Consider the following 14,923-nt stretch of genomic DNA (forward strand, 5'->3'; position numbering starts at 1 on the left):
ACAGACTTAGATAAGTCATAACACTACAGCCTCTTTGTAGTGCACCAGGAATAACTCCTATTGTTTAACACAGACTTAGATAAGTCATAACGCTACAGCCTCTTTGTAGTGCACCAGGAATAACTCCTATTGTTTAACACAGACTTAGATAAGTCATAACGCTACAGCCTCTTTGTAGTGCACCAGGAATAACGCCTATTGTTTAACACAGACTTAGATAAGTCATAACGCTACAGCCTCTTTGTAGTGCACCAGGAATAACTCCTATTGTTTAACACAGACTTAGATAAGTCATAACGCTACAGCCTCTTTGTTCAAGTGTACCCTTGATATTCAGACCTCCAGACCAGCTGCGTAGCTGCGTGAAATACACATCAGAAATGCAGAAAGACGCATTAAAATAATATCCAAGCGTATCAAATACGCAACAAACATTACAGATACACTACAAAAATAAAACTTGTGCGTATCATCAAAATATTGTGAAGTAACCCTGCGTATTCCATTAGCAAATCTGCAACTTATTTTGAAATTGTAAACGGGCATTCCGTCAACCTTGCCAAACTCCACGATGACACTTACATCATGATCATTTGCCATCACACTTTCTTGTGGAAGTATTGTGGTATTTTTGAGTCCTGTAAAGCTCTCGAACCCACACGGCACCAGTTTGCAGGGACTAGATGAATAGTGTTTAAATATTTAACTTAAATACCCACATGTGTAAAAACTAGCGGGTAACAGAAATTTGAATACCCAGATAGAATTACTGATACCCAATGATTTTAAAATGCATGGGTAAAATATCCACAACACCAAAAGCTTATCTGGAGCTCTGATATTCCATCAATATCACGCCGGGGGACATCGGAAAATGGGTGGCTTCACACATTGTACCCATGTGGGGAATCGAAACCAGGTCTTCGATATGACAAGCCAACGCTTTAACCACAAGGTTACCCCACCACCCCCATATGATTTCAACATTCTCCCGGAATATCTCAGGACCCACATGAAAAAACATTGTTTCCTGTAACCAGACTCTGAAAAATCACAAATTAAACGGTAAACATGAAGAACTGAACTGAATACTTGTTCTAAAAGAGATCTTGTATGGTTCAATTTAGAGGTACTTTGGACATCTTTAATTCTGAAATAAAAACTTTATTTGAACTTTACCATACACACCATGTTTGAAAGATGATTGTGTTTCATACTTTAAACATAATTCAAGAAATATTTATTGATCCCTTAATATGAAGGCACAAAATCTTCTAAGCACAAAAAGATGTTTGAAGGACAAAAAAACTCTTTAGTAATAATTATTGAAAAATCTATTTATCAGAATACAGAAATGATTTATGCATGATAAACATCAATTTTCAAGAAGATATCGGGAATGCTTTCAAGCAAACATTACATGCACAAAAGAATATGCTTCCAAAGACATGCAAAAAATATTGATATTGAAATAAAAAAATAGCAAAGTTACCATTAGACAACCTTTTTGAAAGATACGTAAAAAAAGACAAATGTTGAGTTCATATGAAATATATGGTTCACAAAACTAACACGATCACGTCCCCAGCTGATGGTCAAGCATATATTCTCATGCTTCAAGTGTAATAGGTTACAGGGTATGCATAGATAAAACTTTCAGTACAAATAACGACATTTTTCAACAAGTGGTTTCGGTAAGACTTCCGCCCATATCCCCCTAAAAAATATAAATAACTATAAGGATTAGGGAACAATGCATCCATATACAACCTTTAAAGGGGGATACCGGCGGATGTCTTCCCATGATTTCAACCGAAAAGATTTCTTTACAATTCCAAGCAATACATACTGCCGAATCCATTTGGAAAAAACAAGTCATTAAAAAGAGTGATGCCCAGGTGTTTGGAGAGCTCTTAAAACTGACAATTCTCTCCTCCCAATTAGCAATTAGCTCAGGTTAATGAAGTGTAACCAACAAACAGAACAGGTATTGTTGCCTTGATTATGTCATTGGAATTCCCAGGGTCATTGGAGGTGTGTGTTGACTCAATGAAGCCTGTGGTAAATACACTGCCCAATTATCTGTCACCGAAACTATTGTCTGGTCCAATCATCATATTTATTGTCCCTTGATTAAAGATTAGTAGATACACAGTTATACAAATTCTAACCAGCAGCTGATAAGCAAGCGATGTGTACAGGATATTGGTGTATATTGAAATTAACTTCATGGTCATGTATTTTTAGCCATTCCTTAATATCGAAAACTGTTGTTATTCTTTTAAGAAGTAATCTTTCAATCAGACAATACTGAAGAAATATATTCATTGATAACAGTTGAAAACAAAGTATACTACACTGTGAGTTAGAAAAGTTAGTGAGTTAAAATTTAACGTTGCATGAGCATTATTTCAGCCATGTAGCGACAGATAGAACAGAGAAGTTTTATTTGGTCAACATGTTTCCTAAGTTTCTCACATTCCATTTGAAATAACTTTGAAATTATATTCCCAAATTAAAACTGAGAAGTTTTATTTAGTCAACATGTTTCCTAAGTTTCTCAGTTATAATCAGGGAATATTATTTCAAAGTTATTTCAAATGGAATGTGTGTATGTTGCTATGGTTGAAAACAGAAAATGAACCATGTTTGTTTAGTCACTGTCAATATCGCTATCAATGACAGTGTCAACAAAGTGGGATATCTGGCAATCAACACAGAAAATTCCCTGCCATTCCTATCGATCTGGCTTAAGGTGAAAAACGCATAAATCTCTTCACTGTTAATTATTAATTAATGTTCCATTCTCTGTCCATCAATGCCAACAATAGATCACGGTTGATGGAGTATGGAACAAACTAGACTAACAATGCAACCACCATTTTGAAACAAGTCAAGATGACAGTTCCACCGGTGAAAAGTATCGCTTCATCTTCATACCAAACCAGAAACTCCCTTTCATAAATGAAAATATGGCATTTGTATAAATTATGAAAGCGATGCGGCAAGATATTGCAGATTTCCAATCGTAAGCGTTCGCCGGTCAACATACCTTGAGGTTTCTAAACGTCAAACAAAGAAGACAAACAGCCCGCGTCTGGCAGCATGTTTCCGGGACACTTTCGCGCATGCGCAGGTTATAAGCGATTGCGAGTGAGGACGTACTGTACCCATACAGATAGTTGGAAACTTTATATTGTCGGTAAGTCGCGATCGGTTTGATTATTGCAGATTTACTTGTGCATGTTGTGATGTTATGTCTTTGCGAAGCATCAATGTGTATATGGAGACATTGTGAGGTAGCGATCGCTAGCTAGACAAAGAAATCGTGAAGAGTGTATGGAGAGGCTCTCTTGAACGTAGCATGGAGTGTTAACTGTGGACTGTCTAGGCGAGAAGCCTCATACTTCTCGAGCAGCGTGTTTAGACAGTTGTGGTCACTCGGAGCATTATCAACAAGTGAACCGGCCTCCACCGACAGCTTCTAATCATTCTCACATCTCCGCCAGTTTATTTGAGGTTCTAGAATTTTAAGACAGGATCTATTTGAAGATATTTCAACTTCTGCTGGGTGAGTTTATATTTGGATTAGGAATGTTTTGGGGTGTGTCAGTTGAAATGTTCAAAAGTAATTTTGTATAATTTGTTCTTGAGGAACAAAAGTTAAGATTTTACAAATCAGAATATGTGAGTGAAAACAAGCTGTGGCTCAACATGCCTCGTCTCAACTTTGCCAGAACATGTGTGTTTCACTGTGACCCAGATAGCTCCAGAGATTAGGTACAGCTCGGGGCAAGATATGACTGGGAACAGTCCTATTGAGACTTTACACCTAATCCATCTCAAGGCTATTATAAAACCATGTGCTGTAATTGCATCAGATATGATTCAACCAGCCTCAGTTTCGGAGCATTTAAGACATGATTTTAAGTTGATTAACGCTGACTTCAATGCTTTTACTGGCATCCGCACAGCAAGTCGCTACCACATTCCCCGCACAAGGAGGGATGGGTCACCTACACCTGAATGGAATACCTGCTCACACATGGTTGCTAATGTGCGCTACCTGTGACGATCAGGTAAAATCTGTGGTGGGAGAGTCAGTTTCTGGTTACGTTTGTGGTGGTTGTTGTGCTGTATCAAGTGATCATTCAGCCACTCAGGCAGAAAGGGAACATTGAGAAACTATGTTGAACAGACTGTACAATTTAGGTCATCTGAACTGGAGGCATTGAATATATTGCATTATATCCTATTACAATACACTGTCATTCTGTACATGCTTTGTGTAATGGCTTATGGGAATATTGAATGTTAAACTGTGGAACATATTTATGTTATTTGATGACACATCTGCTGTGACTTGTATGACCATCACCTTGTACTTGCTGTGTGTAAACTTTAGTCATGGCTGCGTAATTGCTATGATGGCATATTATATTTTAAGCTACAAGAACATACTTAGACTATTCAATGACACATTTGGGGAATATTGCATGTTAAGCTATGATGGGAATATTGTATGTTAAGCTATGATGGGAATATTGTATGTTAAGCTATGATGGGAATATTGTATGTTAAGCTATGATGGGAAGATTGCATGTTTTAGCTATGTGAAGAATATTGTATGTTTAATAATGAATAGCATTGGAAGTATTGGATAAACGTTTTATATGATGGGTTCAATATATTTAAATTATGGAACATGGAATGTTAATCCATAAAACATTTAGATTATGTGATGACACATTTGCTATGCAGAAAGTCCAAGACATATTTAATCAAGGTACTCAGTAGCCATTATAATCTTCTATATATGACAGGAGATGTGACATAACAATAGTACTAGCTGGTGCGTCTTCTGAAATACTTGGTCGATTTATTGACATGAGTAGTGTATACATTGTCACACCCGATCAATGGTAATATCGTACTGGAGTTCATACATGATTGAGTCAATAGTCATCGATTTTGTCCGCCCCACACTTCACCATTACATACAATTAATCACGGATTAATGGTGGAAGCAAATACATCGCCGCTATTGCAAGTTAAAAAACAGCTCAATGTGTAGTGAGTTGATACATCAACCAAACCAACCTCCAAAATTAAACCAAAATATTTATGTATTTGGTCCATTAATTTATCTAATCTTGAAACTGATGAGTTTGCAATTTACCCTTATTTTCTTACTGATGACTGCTGTGTAGAAAATGTCATAGCCATGTACAGTCTGGGTCTTATTCTGACCATTTCATGGTGTTTTGGGAAAAAGTCTTTCAATGAAACAAGAAATTTTTTTTGCTCTTGGGAAGCTGGAAACCAACTGTTCAAAAGGGACAGCTTGTTATCGTTTGTCAACCATAGAGTACTGGGATGAAAGACCACCACCTCATTCTTTCTCTCTACACAAAATTCTTCACCAGGAGATGCTTCACAATTTTTCTTATTGGCACCAGCATGGCTTTAGATTAATCATTTGCGTGAGAAATACATCAGAGATGTGTCTTGTATTTTTTCTGTTTCTGAAATAATCAATATACATTAGTTGTTGGCACAAATTGGGACTTGGATAATATTTTCATTTTGTCATGGACCAGAAAAAATATGATAAAAATTGTCTTTAGTAATTAACGTATAATTCAGCTTTGCATTCCCCTAACAAAGCATTAGCCAGTGCCATTTCCATATTGACAGAAGCGTAATAGCTGAATACAGTTTTGGCCATGGGTATAATGTAATTACAATTTTATTGGCTGTTTAGGTTGTTGTGTGGTGGTACATAATTTTATCAGCTCTTTTTAAATGGAAATTTCAGCGTGGAAGCCAGGCATTGTATTTTGGTAATCTCGCAGATAAGACTTGATGGTCAGGTCGTTATTAGACTTTCTGCTGCAGCATTTGAGTTAACACTGATGACAGAGTTTTGTCAATAGTAACAGATCGCAGATCGTACAATCGCACAGGAAGTTTAAGCTGGCTCTGTGTAGGAGTTTGTAATGGTCTTGAAATAAACGAGAAAGTTCTGTAGTGAGAACAGCGTGGATGTTTTGTTATTGTGGAAGGCATGTGTAGCACCAGCCATCACTTGTGTTGTTTGAGAGCGGCGATTTCCATCTTCAACACCTAATCAGGGGGTATTTCTGTGTGAAATTTGAGGTTACAGGAAATTTGAAGATCATCAGAAAAAGAGGGAAAATAAACTGGTTTTCAATTTTACACAGCCTAAATCTGTCGATACCTCAATTTAGTTTCCTCTGAAGGACGGTTAGTGGGTTAATTTCTTTTCTAGTCAATTTCAGTGGCTAGGTTTTATTTAAAGAAAAAATAATAACAATTGTCGATTTCAGATTTTAGTAATATTAGTCGCAACTTCAAGATATGAGAAACCTGCAACTTGTTTGGCTAGGTTGGTGATATGAGTGGCAGCATAACAGGAATGGCCACACCGAACAGCTTTTGTACATTTTTATCATCAATTTCAGAATTATTGAATCTGATCCAAATCTGTTACATATAACAAAACACTCTGTTGTAACAGTTTGCAGACTGTAACACATTGTATGTATTTGTCTTGCATTATTCTATAGTTCATCTTAATAACAATGACAAGGCTGACTGGAAGGTAACAGTAAATCAGTGTGTATTACAGTGTGCTGCTGTAGAGGGCCTGGTTGCATCAAGGATATGAAGCACTAATCCAGGAAATACCAACTTGTACATTTCACAAGATGCTGTGATGATTAGCTTCATGTCGGGATTCACATGAAAGTGACTGGGCTTAGAGGATTATTCACACAACTTTCCGTGATACTTGTGTTACTAGGGATTCCTGTATGAGTCAGTTGCAATGATAAACACGACAAGGATGGTTGCTTTACATGTCAATCGCACTTGAAAGTTTGCATCATGGCATGCGCTCTATTGCATGATTCAAATGATCAACCAGCCTCTGTTCATGTGTCATTGAGCTTCAACAATAGAATATCAACTTTTGATTTCATTCTTGAGCGAGCTTATGTTGTTTGTTACATGCTCTTAATCGTTATTGTCATTATTGATGAATGCTGATGAAAATGGCAGTTGGGTTTTGTTGCAGACATTTTGGTACTTATCAGTGAAAATAGAACCATCTGTCAATTTCTCATACACTTACCATGAACCTTGAAGATCAAGACAGTAAGACCAAAGGAAGATTAGACGACAATAGCGTTATTAATAACTACTACTGCCAGTGAAACAGGAGATTTGTTTGATTTAACAACCAGCGAAGGGATTGTCTTTGTCCACTTTACTCAAATTATTTATCCAACAGTTTAGTGTCTTTGATCTTGTGTAGTTCTTTTAGCATATAGGCTTAGTATCGTCTTCAGATCGAAAATGTGTTATTGATAAAAAACTAAGGTCATATTTCTTGGATTATATCCGTCCATCAATCAATTTTCCTTGGAAGAAAATATTGATAATTAAATGTCAGAATGTGATTGTGTAATTTAAACGTGACATTTCAAACACAGGAGGCAAAAGCAATTGTAAACATGGTCTGTTACTGTTAGTATCAACATTACCAACCTGTTGAAATATTAAACAAAACATTCGTCATTATTACTTTCCACAAAGTGAAATTATGAAACATTTCCCCAAACTAACATTTTATGTGAATCAAGCTTGGAACTTATAAGCAAAATCCCAAATCATTGTCTCCTCAAACTGCAAGGGTTCCGAATAGCATCTGCATGGTCAGTGTGACCAATCATGTCTAAAGTAATCATTTACAGATTTGGATCAGTGTAAATGTAGTCACTTACACCAATCTATGCCAGACTGTCGTTTCTTTCATGAGCCGTGAGTTTGTCTGTGGTTGTAATTGAGTGATTTAAGGTGATCTTAGAGCTGGCATATCATAAGCCTCTTCCAACATGCAAGACTTCGACTGGACCAGTATGAATGAAAAGATGGTTAGGCTGAAGGCAGCCTTGGCACCATGTAAGTACATAGCATGTATACAAAACTTTTACTTCTGGAGGTTAGATAAAACATCTTATCAATAAGGTCATTGTTCCACAACAAATGTTTACTTAAGTTAAGTAATTGTATTGATTGTTTGATGTCCTGCTACAATAGTGTATATTAAAGACACATTTATAGCGCATTTCACTAGGTAAGATATTGATTTTATTCCTTGAATGTCAGACATTGTTATCCTTTGAATTATTTATCGTCTTTTATACAGCCCCCAAAATGGTCTGTGCTGCTGTCCATAAAAAGCCAGCCATGTTTATGTGGCCATGTGTGTAAAGCCTGTGATGTATGAAGTCATATCGCATGTCAATATAGAGATGTCTATGTATGTCCAGCAGATAGTGGTATGACTAAGAGTTGTAAGTTGCTATCTTATCAGTAGCATCCATAGTGGATATAGGAATTATATTTGATTGCTCTATCAGGTTGTGTCATCAACATACATTGATAACTTCTGTGATGTGGGATAAAGTTGATTTAAGCCCACAGCTGGGGGCAGGTATTTCCTGTTGCTATGTCTAAGCCTCCGAGTGGAGAGTGTCTTTGGATTCTTCTATTATGACTTTGATATGAATTGGGTGTTAAGTAAGTATAAGTATTAAGTTATTTTTCATAAAATTGATTAACTTAAGTGTTAGCTGTGTCTATAAACATGGAGTAGTTATATTTTTAAGTGCCTGACCACTTTGGATAATAAAGAAAATTGATAACAGAACAACTACAAAAATCATGCAAAATGAAAGTAACTATTGACTTTTTAAATAATAATTGGGCAAGCGTGTTGTGTTTAGTCACTGGGCACTGGAAACCTTTCAATAAGGTTTGTTTGTTTGTTTGCTTGCTTGCTTTTTGTTGTTTAACGCCGATCTGAGCAAAAGCGGGGCTATATGACAGCGGTCTGTAAATAATTGATTTTGGACCAGACAATCTAGTGATTGACATCATGAGCATCGATCCACACAATTGGGATACGATGACATGCATCAACCAAGTCAGAGAACCTGACCACCCAATCCTGTTAGTCGCCTCTAAGCATCGGTTGCTGAAGACCTATTCTACCCAGGAGCTTCACAGGTTCTTTTATTCAGAGAACAAGGTACAAAGAAATGTTTCTGCAAGAAGTGTTTAATCGTCTTGGAGCACTTCATTTTCTGACATGGAGTTCCCAAAAGTGTTTTTTTATGAAATGATTGCAGCATGATAACCAAGTGGGAATTAATATTTGAATGAAACATCTTTAGATCAAGAAAATTCAATTTGTTTGATGAAATGTTTCATAAAATATTTGTGACTAAATCATGTCATGTACTGAACTACAGATGGTGCTATACATAATGGGTTTATTTTTTTATATTTTACTGAACATAAAGACATCTGATGCAGTTTTATTGATAACTGAAATAGATTATCTACACAACAGACCGACTGAGTTATTGATAGGAAAAAAATACCTATCTTTAATTTTGCTTTGTCAGTTGTCCTGTCCCTGTTAATTCAGTCGTTACATTGTAAACTGTATACATGATATGTGAAAGCTTGGCGTGAAGTTCAGATACAGATGGCGCTTATCTCCGCTATTGTGTCGTTGAGGCTGGAGGCAGGGGATAAATTCAATTTGAGACAGGTTGTTATCAGCGTACAGGGCTCAGTCCCTGTGGACCTGGCGTTATTTGTGTCCCTATGATCTGGCATCTGAGCAAGGCACAGTAGGTTCTGTCTAATGATCTAATGGTTGCATAACGATGAACTTGCATGTTGCTGAGCTTTGTACAGGATGACTAACAGAGTTTATACTATTGGGTCATCCTTCAGTCAGCCTGACCCATTAGAAATTATGACTTGTGTGTATGTCGTATGAGGGCTGATTCTTCTTACCAGGGCATGGTTGATCATGTGATCAAAGGAATGCGATCAAAAACTAAATCCAATTCTATCATAAGCCTAATCAGATGGATGAAATCGGGGATACTGAGCAATCATTTTAGTCGTGTGCGAGGGGAAACGGAACGTGTGAGGATTTCGTATTGCCTGCATGCATGCCCTAAGCTTGCTATCCAATTTGGCCTTTGTCACATAAATTCACTGACACAAAGTCTTCTTAGTAAGGCCCTTTATTTTTTCCAAACATGTTATTTATTTAGAATTCTCTGACATTCATGGTAAAACTGCAATTTCATTTTTCGAAAGTTGAATCAATTTTGAAATCAATTTGCGAGGAAAGCATATCTGTGATAGAATGGTTCTGGGTCAAGGGGTCTTGTTAAGACCCGCCTGTAAAACCCTATTGAATATTAAGGTGCAATTTGGGGACGTTTTCAGGATGGATTGCGCTCACATTGTATGCAAATTTACTGCACATGGAAGGGGTTGAGTTCTAATGGACACTCCATCTTCTCCTGAATTGCAACAAGGTGACATGAGCTCCCTACAGGGTCACATGGGCTCGGCAGCAGGGTCAGTTGGCAACAGGTACGGAACTAAATTCCTCCCTCGGAGGAGATGCTGATATGATCAGAATACTCAATAAGGGACATAAACCACCATTTTTTGGGCTGAAATTGGGAAAATTGCCTTTAGATTGTTCTTTTTTTTATCTAAAAATTATTATCAGTATTGTAATGTATGTGTTCTGATTACAAGGTGAATCACCACTTGCACACTGATCTCATGTTGTGTATTGATCTCAAAGAAGATTTTATTCAACTTTACAGAGAAGTGTCATTTCCTAAATTGTGTTATTATTTGCATAAATCAAGCCTGGACATTAATAGTCTCCCAACAGCGTCAAGAGGAGATAACTCTATAAAATTGGCCAGGGGACAGAATTTGCATGTCAATTTGATCATGTTGATTGCCAGACCCTGGCCATTTTGTGACAATGCCCAACTAGTTTATTGCAAGTTCAAGATTGTATTGGTTTAGTCCAAACAAGTTTTAAATAGAACAAATAAATAAAATAGACCTTTTATCATCTCATATATTTTCCGCCCCTGGAACTGAAGTGCCATTCTTTACCATATGTGAGAACGGGGGAACCCTTCCTAATTCCTGGCAGTTGTGGAAGAACTGTGAGGAATGCAAGAAATAAACACTTCGCCTCTAACTCTACATCTTGTTTATTTCAAGCTTGTCAAGCCAGACTGAAAAATATACTTTTGATCAGCTTACTTGCCATAACCTTCATCTGAGGCGGAACTTTTTATGGGCCATCAAGGAAAGTCAAGACCTTCGCTTAGAGTAACCGCGTGCACGCAGGTTAAAACAGTATGTTTCAGTGTTTGAAAACAGGAATTCAGAACTCAAATTAACACAATTCAAAAGATTTTGCGTGGGTTGGGGGTGGATATTTTAAACATGTGCATTCCTTGGCATATGTTAGGTATCTGTGTTTTAATTGCTGAAAATTGAATTCTTTAGGGACATCTGTCAAAACAAATCTTGACATAGACATCAAAACATATGAATGATAATTTAGAGGACCATCAACATCTCACCATGACTTCCTTTGCAGTGTTAATTTAGTCTCGGTGAATAAACAGTTTTATTTATGTTAACAGTTGTATGACTTAATCATCAACAAGTTCTTTACGATATGTTCGTTCAACCCAGTATTGCTTACGTTAGATGTGTTTAAGCATGTGTAGGGTAAACAACCTACTCTCTAGCATGATATAACACACAATATTGCATGCCTCTTCTCATCAAGCAAGCAATATGGGATCGTTTTACACGGAAATTTGTTAGTAGTCTCATGACTGATGTGTGTGTTTATACATGATTACACGTAATTCCCAGCTTGTGCAACCTATCATGAATGTGGTGTAGATATGTTCCGCGGATGAAGAGAAACTGTTGTTTACTCATGGCTTGTCATGAGTGACCGCTGCGTTTCTGCGTAACCATCACCTTGGTATCTTAAGTCAGCTGATCCCATCAGATGGAATGGACTGAAATTGACAAGCAATAGTAATTAACATGTTAATTAAACAGTTATTTGTGGACTGTAGGTTCACCGTGGGATAGCTATTGCATGTGGGTATCACATATTGCATGATGGAGTGAGCAGCGCCGTGTTGTCATGTTGTAATCTCTTGTTTCAGTATGGCTGTATTGTGTAGGTTTTTTATCAAAGATGAAGCTTATCAGGCTTTTGTTTATATTTCCTTTAATATCATGTCATTGATGTGTTCATTTATCCTGCATTTATCTGAAAAAGTAACGTGCATGGAATTGACGGCTGACGTTAATTATGAAGAAATTTCATGCTGAAATGTCGTGAACACGCAACCAGTGGCAGAAACATTCATCTATAAACAGGTCTAAGGCATTCAAAATATCATAAACCATACCACATCCTTTGAAAAAAAATGAGTTTTTTCTATTTAATTTGTCCATCCAGGAACTAAAGGTCTTTGTGCAAACATAATGGATGTTTTTGTGATGTTCGAGTCAAAAACAAGCAGAATTGCTTGAAGGCTGAAAAGAACGTTCTCTTGATAATCAGGTGCCGTGGCTGTTCTGTCAGAAGCCTTGTAGTCAGGTTATAGGTTTTAAAAACACATTTATTTATTTACACCTTAAAAATTCAATATTTCGCTTTTCTTTGATGTCGGTGACGTAATATTGTTTTTCTGTTTGGTATATTTCGGCAAAATAGTCGAGGAACATTCTGTTACTGCAAATCAAATGTATAGTTTTTTGTGGCAACGATATAACATTTTTAACACTTATATAGCAGAAAGATTGAAAGTCTTTGAAAGCCTTTTAGAGGTTTCCTTAATGCTAATTGATATGTGTTAGTCTTATTTGTCTTAATTATGTAATTTGTTCAAAAACTTAAAAATTAGATTTTACGATGTTTTACGTTTTGTGTCAATTTGAAGACATCAGTAGAAGCAGCATGCATTCTATAAGTGTGGTGCTGTGTTAGGCAAGCAGCGCCTCCTAGCTGGTGCGAATGACATCCTACAAATGCTGACCTGTCAAACGCATGTTTTGAGAGCGCTAGTGCATGTGTTTTACTTCAAACCACTCTCCTCTCAATTAAGTCACTACTTTTTTCTCAGGAGACATCAAGAATATTTTTTTGAGCTGTAAATGTTTCCCACATTTTCGTTGATTTTGGTTGACAATTTTAAGCCATTTTTTTCAATACACATTTGCCAAAATGTTTTTCTATCTCTCTACCTTGAAGGATGCTCTTTGCCTGGCATTCCCTCTATTTATACCATGCTGACAGCCTCTCAGTCAAATACATAAAAAATGTGGATTGCTCGCCTAATTTGTGCGAGAGTTTTGTCTGATAACAGTTGTTTGGCAAAATGTTTTGATAGATTCTGGTTCGCAAATGTTTCCATTTTGTAACCATTTTGATAGGGTGCTATCAGAAACGGGGGTAAAGCATTAAGGCCTTAAACTCGACATATAAACGTCGAAATCTGTGAATGTAAGGACACACATATTTGAAAGGAATTTGTGAAATGTTGCACAAGGTTTCACAAATATGCTAGTCTGCGAGACCAATACAAGTCAACATCGGCCTGTGATTTTGATATTGAGTTGATCTGACTAATGGCCCATGTTAAATGTGCATCTGCTTTAAACAGAACGAAGAGACATAAATTTCTTGAATATTTGCAGTGTAAATTTTCTTACATTTTATGTTGAGCAAGTTTCTAGCCTATTCGGGATATTCCTATGGCATCAAACAATGCCTCTGGCAGCAAGAAGAATTTATGTTTGTTAAAAGTTGCATATGTGGTATCAGATATTTCACATCAGTTATTTATGTTTTTGTTGAAGTTGTTGAATAAGTTGTATTTTATTTGAAAAGTATTTGTAGAAGAATGAAGACAATTAATCACGTGAGGGGCTTACCTTGTGGTATGGGCCTGGTGCCCGCAGTTGGACTTACGTAATGAGCTGCCTAGTTGCAAGCCACGTCTTGACACTGACCTTGATAGATACTCATCCTCAGGAGAACCCTTCTGAACATGCGGATCTGAATACTTGTTTGAAATTTCACAGATGGACTTCTTTTTTTTATCATGCGCAGCATTTAAAACATCGGCCATCACAAGTGGAATGCAAACAAAGAGTTAATGGGATATTTATCGTGAAATGAGATAGGGCTCTAATACAGCACAACTGAATTTTGAACCCTAACTTGAAACTCTCTGGCTTATCAAGGCTGTGCTTCAGATTTGTGATGGAAATAATTATATTTCAATAAAAGCAGAAAAACTTTCTATAAAATCACGAGAAATATCTGCTTAAAGGCAGTCCATTGAACGATACCAACTGTATCATGAGCATGTGTTAATGAATGATTATATAATAGTGATAAAACCAGGTGTTTGCAAAACACGGCCCCACAGCTGGTACCCATCACAAACACATGTGAAGGCAAGTCAATTGGTCAGTGGTTTGTGTTATTTGGAAATGACCTTTACATACGTTTAAGCCTGGACTGTTGTAACCCTGAACAAAACAACTGTTGATCTAGAGACTTGTGATGCTCTTTGAAAACTTGGTATAAAGATCATGCTGGACTGTGCCTTAACAGTTGTGGCATGTAGATACCAGAGACTAAAGCTGGTGCAATATTGCTGGACATGAAGGAAATGTGGAAAGTTGGAGTCATCCTATTGTCATAGAGTGAGTGAGTGAGTGAGTATGGTTTTACGCTGCTTTTAGCAATATTCCAGCAATATCACGGCGGGGAACACCAGAAATGGGCTTCACACATTGTACCCATGTCTATCGCTCTAACATCATGAACACGATCGCTCTAACATCATGAACATGATAGCTCTAACATCATGAACACAATCGCTCTAACATCATGAACACGATTGCTCTAACATCATGAACACGATTGCTCTAACACCATGAACACAAT

General features: G+C 36.9%; 2 protein-coding genes across 4 annotated transcripts in view; one reads left to right on the top strand and one right to left on the bottom strand.

The window, feature by feature from the left end:
• The window catches only part of LOC139444845 (plexin A3-like), a 136,800-nt gene extending 133,708 nt beyond the window's left edge, over positions 1-3,092 (bottom strand). Inside the window, exon 1 of the mRNA XM_071225826.1 lies at positions 3,053-3,092. The gene's annotated coding sequence lies outside the window, so the exon portion shown is untranslated. The remainder of the gene's footprint in view (positions 1-3,052) is intronic.
• A 48-nt stretch (positions 3,093-3,140) lies between these two features.
• LOC139445378 (plexin-A2-like) overlaps positions 3,141-14,923 on the top strand; it is a 219,325-nt gene continuing 207,542 nt past the window's right edge. For 2 of the 3 annotated variants that reach the window (XM_071226514.1, XM_071226519.1), the window contains exon 1: positions 3,141-3,202. The gene's annotated coding sequence lies outside the window, so the exon portion shown is untranslated. Of the gene's footprint in view, positions 3,203-3,335; positions 3,572-14,923 lie in introns of those variants that run through there. The other variant, XM_071226516.1, reaches the window with a different exon arrangement.

The sequence above is a fragment of the Haliotis cracherodii genome, unplaced genomic scaffold (assembly GCF_022045235.1).
Source record: "Haliotis cracherodii isolate W230 unplaced genomic scaffold, xgHalCrac1.p SCAF_6, whole genome shotgun sequence".
NCBI lineage: Eukaryota > Metazoa > Mollusca > Gastropoda > Lepetellida > Haliotidae > Haliotis > Haliotis cracherodii.